Source organism: Mesitornis unicolor, unplaced genomic scaffold (assembly GCF_000695765.1).
Source record: "Mesitornis unicolor isolate BGI_N332 unplaced genomic scaffold, ASM69576v1 scaffold6420, whole genome shotgun sequence".
NCBI lineage: Eukaryota > Metazoa > Chordata > Aves > Mesitornithiformes > Mesitornithidae > Mesitornis > Mesitornis unicolor.
This window is the reverse complement of record NW_010157602.1, coordinates 18,342-18,844: the sequence shown is the minus strand read 5'-3', so window position 1 is coordinate 18,844 and position 503 is coordinate 18,342.

Genomic DNA, 503 nt, shown 5'->3' with positions numbered 1-503 from the left:
TTACACTTCACCAAGAAACACAAAGGACCAAAACAAGGTCTTTTCAGGGGGCCCAACTTAAATGCCTTTATGCAAACACACGTAGCATGGAGAATAAACAAGAGGAGTTAGAGACATGCACGCGCCTGCAGGGCTGTGATTTTGTTGACAAAAAATCTGGAAAGCTGCCTGGAGGAGAAGGACCTGGGGGTGTTGGTTGACAGTCGGCTTAACATGAGCCAACACTGTGCCCACGTGGCCAGAAAAGCCAATGGCATCTTGGCCTGTATTAAAAACAGTGTGACCAGCAGGTCCAGGGAGGTGATCATCCCCCTGTACTTGGCACTGGTGAGGCCGCACCTCGAGTCCTGTGTTCAGTTCTGGGCCCCTCACTATAAGAAGGATGTTGAGATTCTGGAGCGTGTTCAGAGAAGAGCCACAAGGATGGTGAGGGGTCTGGAGAACAAGCCTTATGAGGAGTGGCTGAGGGAACTGGGGTTGTTTAGCCTGGAGAAGAGAAGGCT